The sequence below is a fragment of the Macaca thibetana genome, chromosome 4 (genome assembly GCF_024542745.1).
Source record: "Macaca thibetana thibetana isolate TM-01 chromosome 4, ASM2454274v1, whole genome shotgun sequence".
NCBI lineage: Eukaryota > Metazoa > Chordata > Mammalia > Primates > Cercopithecidae > Macaca > Macaca thibetana.
The window spans coordinates 127,263,639-127,272,415 of record NC_065581.1 but is presented as its reverse complement, the minus strand read 5'-3'; the positions used below and the strand labels follow the sequence as shown (position 1 = coordinate 127,272,415).

The following is an 8,777-nucleotide window of genomic DNA, read 5'->3' as shown; positions in this document are numbered from 1 at the left end:
AAATGTTATCTCTGGGGAAACTGAGTGACAGGCATACAGAAACTATCAGTTATATTTCTGCAGCTTTTTTGTAAATCTACAACTATTCTAAAATGAAACTTTTTAAAAAACCAGTTTTTTTCCAAATTTCCAAATATTTGGACAGTAAGCAATACCGTTACAAATATCCCATGGCTGAAATAAAAAATCACAAGAGGTATTAGAAAATATTAGAATTAAATGATAATCACAACATTTTAAAATTTGTGGAATTTACCCCTTTGCTTAGAAGTTTGGATCTGTAAATGCTTAATTAGAAAAGAATGAAGGTCAAAAATCAATGATCTACCCTTCTTCAAGCAGCCAAAAATGTAAGAACAAATTAAACCCAAAGTAACTAGAAAGAAGGAAGCAATAAAGGGTGGAAATAAATGACATAGAAAACAGACAAAAGAGAAACATCAACCAAGTCAGAAATCGTTCCTTTGAAAAGTTAAAAATATTGAATAATCTCCTAGCAATACCATTCAAGAAAAAAAGGAAAATACAAGCCATCCATATTAGGAATGAAAGAGGGAACATGATTATAGAGCCTATAGACACTAAAGGACAATAAAGAAATACATAAAGAAATGTATGCCAGTAAATTTGAAACTTTATATAAATAGATTAAATTATTTGACAAATACAAATTAACAAAACTAATACAAGAAGAAATAGAAAGTCTAAAAAACCCTATATCTGTTCAGGAAAATGAATTCATAGTTAAAATCCTCCCACAAAGATAACTTCAACCTCAGATGTGTTTACTGGTGAATTTTATCAAACATTTAAGGAAGAAATATTAGCAGTCATACACAGACTTTTCAGAATATAGAGGAGAGAACATTTCTCAACCTGTTTTATGAGACCAGCATGTCCCTCACCCCAAAACCAGACAAATATATTACAAAAAAAGAAAACTGCAGAGCAATATTCCTCATAAGAATAAATGCAAAAATCCTTAACAAAATACTGGCAAATTCATAAATCACAGAAATAAGAATGTAACATGATCAGGTAGGACTTTTCCCCAGGAACGCAAGGTTGATTTAACATTGGAAAATTAATAGATCAATGTAATTCACTACGTTAACAAAAAAGGGGAAGCATATAAACATCTTAATCGTTGCAGATGAAGCATTTGCCAAATTCAACACCTATTCATCATAAAACACACAGCATATTAAAAATATAAGGAAACTTTCTCATTTTGATTTTTGACGAAAGATCTAAAACCCTAAAAGTGTCATCACACTTAATGACGAAAATACTTAAGTCATGCTAAGACTGGGAAGAAGGCACAATGTCCACTGCACACCATTTTTATTCAATATTGCACTGAAAGTCTTAGTGCAATGAAGCAAGACCATGAAACAAACATAAAGGATCAAGGCTTTCCGCACTAACTAGAGAGGCATCCATACGGTCCGGTTCTAGATTCCCTTCATAACTTAAAGGGAAACTCACACAATGTCCAGAGCCCTTGATGTCCTGCAAATGAAGAAGTATGTCCTCAACTATCTTGCAGCAGTAACTGACTTACATTGCACCAATCTTGACTTCCAAATGGAACAGTACATCTACAAAAGGAAAAATGATGGCTTCTACACCACAAATCTAAAGAGGACCTGGTAGAAGCATCATGCTATTGTTGCCATTGAATACCCTGCCAATTTCAATGTCATATCATCCAGGAATGCTGGCCAGCAGGCTGTGCTGAAGTTGCTGCTGCCACTGGAGTCATTCCTATTGCTGGCCACTTTACTCCTGGAACCTTCACTAACCAGATCTAGGCAGCCTTCCAAGAACTGCGTCTTCTGGTGGTTACTGGCCCAGGGCTGACCACCAGCTGCTCACAGAGTCGTCTTATGTTCACCCACCTATCAACCATTGCTCTGTTTGACAGATTCTCTTCTGCACTGTGTGGACATTGCAATCCCATGTAACGACAAGGGCTCTCACTCGGTGGGTCTGATGTGGTGGAGGCTGACCCAGGAAGCACTCATGGGAAGAGGTCATGCCTGATATTTGCTTCTACAGAGATCCTGAGCACATTGAAAAGGAAGAGCAGGCTGCCGCTGAAAAAGCTGCGGCCAAGGATGAATTTCAGGGTGAATGCACTGCTCCACCTCATGAGTGCACCACCACTCAGGCTGACTGGTCTAAAGACGTGCAGGTGCCCTCTGTGCCTGTTCAGCATGTCCCTACTAAGACTGCAGCATTCAGCCTGCCACGGAAGACTGGTCTGCAGCTCTCACTGCTCAGGCTGCTGAATGGGTAGAAACAACCACTGAGTGTTCCTAAGCTGTTCTTTCACAGACTCTTAAGGAAAATAGAAAAAAGGTTGATGGAAAATAAACATTAGTTTCGAAATAAATAAGAATGACTCAAAAGAAGATGTGATTGTTTATATAGGAAAATCTCAATCAATATATTAAACAAAAAAACTTAGTTATGTTAGCAAAGTCACAGAATATAAGATGTAGCAAAGTCACAGAATATAAGATGCAAAATTGAGTTTATGTCTACAGAGTAGCAATGATTGGAAGTCAACATTGAAAATATCATATATAGTGACATCAAAAATATTATCAAAAACTTTAACAAAAGATGTATAAGACTGCTACACTAAAAATCATAAAACCTTACTGAGGGAAATTAAAGACTGAAATAAATAATAAGACATACCACATCCCTGATTTAGAGGCTTCAGTATTGCTAAGACATCAGTTCTCCCCAAATTAATCTACAGATTCACTGCCATTTTAATTAAGATCCCAGTAGACTTTGAAAAAAAAAACAGAAACAGAAAAACTGATTCTAAAATTTTCATGAGAACACAAACGACCTAGAATTTAGCCAGGAAAACAAAATCTTTTTTTACAAAACCAAAGTTGGAGGAGTAACACTACTTGATTTTGAGACTTACTCTATTAGCAATAATCGCGCCTCAGATAGACCTCATTGGCTACGATACTGCCACTGCACAAAGCTAATTTTGAGACTTACTCTAAAGTTACAGTAATAAACACAGAGTAGAACTGGCATAAGAAGAGACACATTGAGCAGTCAAAAGAATAGAGAGTTCAGAAACAGATATGCAATCATTTGATTTTCAACATTGGCCATGAAAAATTCGATGGGGAAAAATGTTTTCAAAAATTGTCCTGGAATAACTGTAGGTCTATATGGAAAATAAAGAAACTTGACATCTACCTCATAGTATATACAAAAATTAATTTGAGAAAGACCATAGACCTAAACATAAAAGCTAACACTTTAAGCTTTCAGAAGAAAACACAGGGGAAGGGAGGAGAGAGAAGACGAGAGGATGGGAGGGGTAGGGGAAGGGGAAGGGAATAAGTACCTTGCCCAGAGAATGCTGAATGCTGAGTTAGGAAAAGATTTCTTAGGATACCATAAAAGAAAAAAGATAAATTGGTTTTCATCAGAATTTAAAACTCCTACTCATCAAAAAATGAATGGGTCAGCCTCAGACTGGGATAAAATAGTGTGTGGGGGCAGGGTCTATATAGATCTACATATTATAGAATATATATATATATATATATCTCGTCTTCCACTCAATAATAAAAAGATAACCCAATTTTTAAATGGCCAAAACACTTGCAAGATTTATATGTATCCAAAAAGCACTTGAAAAAGTACTTACATCATTAGTCATCAGTGAAATGCTAAATAAATCACAATGGGATTCCATTTCACACCCATCAACACAACTAAAATTTAAAAATTGACAACATCAAACGTAATTGAGGTTGTGGAGCAACTGGAACTCTTATGCATTGCTAATGAGGATATGAAATCATACAACCACTTTGAAAAACTGTCTATTTCCTATAAAGTTATAGATAAGCCTACCCTATGGCCTAACAATTCAACTCTAGGTATACAGAAACCTAAGAGAAATAAACAATGTATGTCCACAAAAAGCCTTATAGATGAATGTCATAACAGCTTTATATATAATAGAGAAAAAATATGGACAACCCAATGTCCATCAACAGGAAATTGCATAGACAAATTGTATGTTCATACAGTGGATACTACTCAGCAATGAAAAGGAAAGTACTGATATATGCAACAATGCAGATGAATCTTAAAAACATTACACTGAGTTAAAGAAGCCTTGCTCAAAATATACCTACCTTATAATTCTATGTGTGTGAAGCACAAGAACAGGCAAAACTAGTCTCTGGTGATAGAAAGGTGCCTGGAAGGCCCCAAGCAGTGGCTCATGCCTGTAATCCCAGTAGTCTGAGAGGCAGAAGCAAGCAGATCACTTGAGGCCAGGAGTTTGAGAACAGGCTGGGCAACATAGTGAAATCCCTTCTCTACAAAAAATACAAAAATGACCCAGGCATGGTGGTGCGTGCCTGTAGTCCCAGCTACACAGGCACGAGATTGGCTTGAGCCTGGGAGGCTGAGGTTGCAGTGAGCGCTGAGATGGAGCCACTCACTCCAGTCTGGGCAACAGAGATGGGGGTTGTGGGGGAAGGTGCCTGGGTGGGATAGCAGGGGGCAGGGAGCAGGGGGCAGTGGGTAGGAGACCAACTGGGCGTGGGGAAACATTATCCAATGATGGCAATGAGGGTCCTAGTGTGTGCACATTTTTCAGTCTCACTGAACCATACAACTAAGATCTGTGCGTTTTACTGTGAATATTGATTTTACACCCATTTTAAATGACAGACAGCGAGAGAGAGGCACGAGTAAGAAAGAAGCAGGGAGAGAAGAAGGAAGGAAGGAAGGAGTATGCAAGGAAAGAAGGGAGAGAGGGAGATGAAGGAAGGGAGGGAAAAAGGAGGAGAATAGGGGCAGAGAAGAGAGGGTGGGAGGGGTAGAGGAGGAGAGGGAAAAAGGTACCTTGCCCAGAGAGTGCCAATTGCTGAGTTTGCTGCGCTCATTTCTGAGCTTGGAAGAGCCAAAATCACAGGGGTGTGCGCTCTCATCTATCTCCGTGAGTTCCTGTGTAGATTATGTGATCTGGCAGAGAGTGGATCTGAAAATCTTCCACTGAATCTTACAAAGTTGCTCTGTTTAAGCAGTTCTTTCATTTTCCTTTACCATTTTTCTTTGTTCTCTTTTCCTCTTTTCTGTTTCCCCCTTCCTCTCCTCTTCATTCCTTCTTCCTCTCTCTGTCCTTTTTAGTAGTGGATGAGGAAAATGATTTGCATATTTATTCAATGGCATGGAAAATTTTCTACTACATATTTTTAGGTGAGTTGGCAGACTACCAAAAAACCAATGTAGTGTAATGACATTTATAAAAAGGTACATAAATACAGGCGCGGTGGTTCATGCCTGTAATCCCAGCACTTTGGAAGGCCAAAACGGGCGGATCACCTGAGGTGAGGAGTTTGAGACCAACCCGTCCAGCATGGTGAAACCCCGTCTCTACTAAAAATACAAAAATTAGCCAGACGCATAGTACATGCCTATAGTCCCAGCTACTCGGGAGGCTGAGGCTGGAGAATTGCTTGAACCCAAGAGGCAGAGGTTGCAGTGAGCCAAGACTGTGCCACTGCGCTCCAGCCTGGGTGACAGAGCAAGACTCCGTCTCAAAAACAAAAACAAAAACAAACAAGCAAACAAACGAAAAAATATAAATACATAGAGAAGTGCCTACCAAAGTATTAAGAGTGGTTGCCTATGGGCATTTGGGGCTCACAACCATTGTTACAGTGGAATCTTGCTAACCCGCTGATCCTTATTTCCTCTGGAATCCTGTGGACTGGTCATGCTGCAAACTCCCTGCAGGAGGCCTCCAGAGAGCACCAGCCCCGCTGCTCCCTCAAGTTCCCTGGGATTTTTACTAAGAATCACTTGTGTCTGGTCTCAAACATGTTTATGCCATTTGTATTTGCTACTGTAATTTTGTATTTTAATTAAATATGTAATCAAAATAATGAGTGGCAAAAGTTTCTATAGGAACTAAGGATGAATACTTCGCAAATACTTGATAAAGACATGTTGTTAAAAAATGAATACTGTCTGATTAGGTATATACAATAGGCCATTCTTGCATTGCTATAAGAAATATCTGAGACTGGGTAATTTATAAAGAAAAGAGGTTTAATTGGCTCACAATTCTGCAAGCTGTACAGAAAGCATGGTGCTGGCATCTGTTTGGCTTCTGGGGAGACCTCAGGTAGCTTACAATTATGGCAGAAGGTGAAGGAGGGGCAGGCATCCCACGTGGTGAGAGGGAGTGTAGGGGAGAGGGAGAGAAAGAGAGAGAGTGCAAGAGAGAAAGTATGAACACATTTCTAAACAATCAGATTCCCTGAGCACTCACTCATAACAACAAGACATGATGGATCTGCCCCTGTTACCCAAACACCTCCCACCAGGCCCCACCTCCAACACTGGGATCACAATTCAACATGATTCACAGGGACATATATTCAAACCATATCAGTATAGTTCTCCCTCTTTCTACCTCTTTTTTTTTTTTTTTTTTTTTTTTTTTTGAGACAGTCTTACTCTGTTGCCCAGGCTGGAGTGCAGTGGTGCGATCTCGGTGCCCACTGCAACCTCTGCCTCCTGGGCTCAAGCAATTCTCCTGCCTCAGCCTCCAGAATAGCTGGGACTACAGGCTCACACCACCACACCTGGCTAATTTTTGTATTTTAGTAGAGACGAGGTTTACACCATGTTGGCCAGGCTGGTCTCGAACTCCTGACCTCACATGATCTGCCCATCTCGGCCTCCCAAAGTGCTGAGATTACAGGCATGAGCCACCGCACCCAGCCTCTATCCCTTTTTTTTAAGCAAAAAAAAAAAAAAAGTTCTCCCTCCTTTACCCGGGGTTAGATATTTACCATCAAAATTTAGGTACAGCTTTAAACGAATACACACACACAAACACACACACATACAAACACAGTAGGGAGCAGTGAAAAATATCTTATTTTAAGTATTCCTTAGGTATAGCTTTATAGTAGTAATTATGGCCAATATAACAACTCTTATAAATACCTTTATTTATCATTTTTCCCTTTCTAGAACAGCTGACTTCAGTTTGCTAAATCTCATATCACCATACCTCCCAAACCTCCTAGACTTATATTTTAATGTTCACCGTGATTACCAAGGCAATAAAAGATGCTGAAGTGAATTCTACAGTCATCAAAAAAATTAATTATACTGAATATACTATCGATTTTATTTGTTGTGTTCTGATTCTTTGAAAATAATTGGTAAACCGTATGTGTTTCATGTAATAACTTTCTACTAACCAGAATATTTAGTGAACCAAAACATGATTTTCCCACTATCTTGGAAAACCGAGTTTAATGTCTTCAATATATAACAAAGTTAAATATGTAACTATGTAATGAAGCTGATGACATTATTGTGCCATAGGTATTTGTTAAGTTCCACTTTCTCTCCCGAAAGAAGCCTGAGGGGTTTTCTTGATTTAAAGCAGAGTACATCTGGGATCCTGAAATTTCAAACCAGCTAATGAATTTGAGGCTCTGTATTTATTCCAGAAAATAAAATCACTTTGTTTAAAATTAATGTGAGCATTATGTATTATTCCATTAAAGGAAGTCTCTGAGGGCAAGAGCAGCTTTCAACCAGATTTACAAGTTAGTAGTCATTAGCAAAGGACTGTACACATTTTCCTAGAGAAAAATTATACCACAATCCTGTTTCCTCTCTATCCCTCTATGAACATTGATTAAGTTCAACAACTGCATTAAAAGTCTCTGTGATGGAAAGGCTTCTGAGAAGGGAATTAAAAAAAGAGAGACAAAGTAACATCAATTTATCTAATTGAACACCAAAGCACAGCAATTCATTCCTTCATTTATTTATTTAACAAGTAAATTTTGCTATATTTTAGAACGTATCATAAAATTTTCAATTTCACAAATTATACAAATACAAAAAAATTATGTTGTGTGTGTAATTGTATTTAAACATATAGTATCTGCCCAAGTGCATTTAGAAGAATACATAACATTATTTAATGCTGAGGATGTTCTCTTCTGCTCAACCCTACTCTCTTGGGAAATCTGTACTTTAGATAAATTCTAGTTTAACAAACCCAGATCAGAATTCTATATTGAAAAAAAAAAGGGGGATTGTTGAACAAAAGTATAGTTGCTCCAGTTGTAGTTGAAAGTCCTCTGGATTTTTTTCTCCTCGACCTAGCAGTAGACTGCCTCCAGGGGGCACCAGAGTATAGCAGATTTCTATCAAAGTGTAAAGCTAGTTGAATCAAAGTGAGTTTCGCAGACAAAAAGTAGGCCGTGGGTAGAGTGCAGTTGCTAAAGAGAAAAGTACATTGTAATTTGTTCACCTGTGCATTATTTTCATCGTCTTTTAAAAATGCCTTTTTTATATTCCATAATCTGGTCCTTTTATTCAAATTTTAAGAGCAAGCAATTGTCAGTGGTGATCTCTTCCTGACAATGACGTCCTGTGACAGGAAGCTACTTACCTGCAAATGTCTTATACTCCAAGCTAAATATAGCTCCTTGAGGGTAGAGTCCATTCCTCTTTGTGTATTTCTCCAGCTCCTAGCTAAATATAGTAGTGCCCAAAATTTTTTTTCTCTCTTTTTTTTTTTTTTTTGAGACAGGGTCTCATTCTGTCGCCCAGACTGGAGTGGAGTGGTGCAACCTCGGTTCACTGCAACCACTGCCCCTGGGGTTCAAGCGATTCTCCTGCCTCAGGCTCCCAAGTAGCTGGGATTACAGGCGCCCAACACTACACTTGGCTAA

At 38.5% G+C, this 8,777-nt stretch overlaps 2 pseudogenes; one reads left to right on the top strand and one right to left on the bottom strand.

Annotated features, from left to right (window-relative positions):
* Window positions 1–1,491: 1,491 nt before the first annotated feature.
* Window positions 1,492–2,325, top strand: LOC126952601 (40S ribosomal protein SA-like; annotated as a pseudogene).
* Window positions 2,326–2,890: 565 nt separating this feature from the next.
* On the bottom strand, window positions 2,891–3,015 carry LOC126953949 (uncharacterized; annotated as a pseudogene).
* Window positions 3,016–8,777: the final 5,762 nt, after the last annotated feature.